The following is a 2,188-nucleotide window of genomic DNA, read 5'->3' on the forward strand; positions in this document are numbered from 1 at the left end:
TAATCGCAATGATCGAATACATGTTAAAATACATAAACAAACCAAATTAATGGAATATAAACCCTGATTTAAGTGTTCCCCAACCCCCCATAAAAGTTTTAAATTCATCCAAGGTGTGTAACATAATGTTTAAGCCTTTAAGGGTCCTATTTATAGGAGGACAAAAGTTGCTGATTTGAACTTAGGTCAATGCCACGCCCCTTATCACGGTGACTAGGGTACGGAACATCCTTATAATGGTGAAACATTGGAATTAGTCATTTAGTATGCCCCCAAGGTTGTGTCATGGACCCTAACACGGTGTCCAAGGTCCATGGCACGTCAATGACTCCAAAATGTCCATTTTCGATCAAGTCTTGTCCCATGCTTTTTTCCATCCACTCCAAGCCTTTTGATGTTGTTTCCAATTGATTTAAAGCTTGTATATAATCCATATATAATAATTATAAACTCACCAATCATCCTATAGCATCAAACACCACGAATTAGAGCTCAAAACAACATACAATTCAAGACGATGAACTAGAAACTTAAGCTTAGAATACTAGTTTTGTCCTTTTGATCTTTAACTTAGTTTTGACTCTGGGATTGTTTAAAGTCAACCTTAAACACTATAAACAAGTTATTACACACATAATTACAAAATAATACCTTTAGTAACTCATTACTCATACTAGAATCCATCAAGATCAACTAGAACAACACAAAGCTCAAGTTAGTAAAACTTAATTTCTCGTCTGAACTCTATGTTACCAAATTAATTTCAAAATTATTTGAAACACACCTTAAATATTATAGTCAAGTAGTTTAAAACTTATATGCTCAATTATATCATTAACAACACATTAATCACAAAAGAAGTCCTCAAACCAAGGTTAAAAAGCATACATAAGGACACTAAGGTGCATAAATTCACCTTAAATCACTCGAAAACCTAGGATATCAGGGGGGGAAATCCCAAAGACACTATAATCAAACCTAGACATGAGATATAAGAAATTTTTTATGTGATTACCGTGAAACGCATGGTCATGACACAGGGGACTACCGCCACTTTTGAGAAGTGATCGTCGAACTAGTGAAGGGTGGGCATTTAAAGGAGTTCTTGATCGAGAGAAGGAAAATATGAAAAAGGCATTGAGGGTATCTAGATTCCCATAGTGCAAGGAGGACCTTGGAGGATGATAAGATGATCGACAACCCCGACTAGATAGGTGACTTTTTTCCCTTTGTGGTTTTTAGCTAATGGTTTTTTTCTCGAGTTCTTTTGTAGGATTATTTTAGGAAGAGTTCCGACACAACAAGCAAAGACTTTGAAGGGCAAGCTACACTCTTTTTTCCTTAGATCAGTTTTTATTATGAAAATAATTTTTCTAGCAAGGTTTTTCAAAAGAATGTAGTAGGGACTTCCTAGTGGGAAAGTAGGAAAAATCTTTATTTGTTTTTCCATTGTAAAATACAATGATTGGTAATGATTGACGAAATGAATGGAAAATTTTGGCAAAATTTAATGGCATATATACATGTGCATTATTTTTAACTTCATCTTGATTGTTTACTAAAGTAGGTCCCTTAGTCGAGCCATAGATTAACTTTAAGAGTGCAAGACCTCCAAGGTTGGGGAACTCTACTCTTTAGAGTCAAAAGGAGTGTACCCTAAGGGTGACCTCCCCAAACCCTGAAAATGGAATGAGGGTATGAATTCAGAATCCACAAGAAGAAATAATCTGAATCTACGGATTCATTTTCACAGATGCAAGCACCCTATTCGCGGCCTCTCTTGGTTAATTTATGGTAATCACACAGACTAATCATCCGATAATAAAAAACTTAGAACCATTACATGATTGGATCGAGGATGACCGAGCGAGAGTAATGATTAAATAATTATCCATATAAAGTTATCTTAAAGCCCAAAAATGATTCTATTAAACTCAATCTTGAAAAAATAAATAGTAATAATCACTTTTATGCTACATGCTAAACTACCTAGGGGACATCTAAACTTAGACGCATAAAAAAATTAAAATTACAGGGATTCCTTCTAGATTTATCGAGGTACAAATGGACAAAACGCCTTAGGTTGGATTAAAATGACTTACACAATGCAAGAGGAACAAACATGAAAAGTCAATTAGCAAATTTCTTTAATCATCAATCCAAACAACTCAACGTTTACTAACTCAAC

General features: G+C 34.6%; 1 long non-coding RNA gene across 1 annotated transcript; it reads right to left on the reverse strand.

Annotated features, from left to right (window-relative positions):
- LOC124898132 lies at nt 1-1,335 on the reverse strand. Its single transcript, XR_007054889.1, has 2 exons — nt 1,016-1,335; nt 1-463 (listed from the first exon to the last, which is right to left on the reverse strand). It is a non-coding gene; the product is annotated as an uncharacterized LOC124898132 (long non-coding RNA).
- Between the last annotated feature and the right edge of the window lie 853 nt (nt 1,336-2,188).

The sequence above is a fragment of the Capsicum annuum genome, chromosome 4 (assembly GCF_002878395.1).
Source record: "Capsicum annuum cultivar UCD-10X-F1 chromosome 4, UCD10Xv1.1, whole genome shotgun sequence".
NCBI lineage: Eukaryota > Viridiplantae > Streptophyta > Magnoliopsida > Solanales > Solanaceae > Capsicum > Capsicum annuum.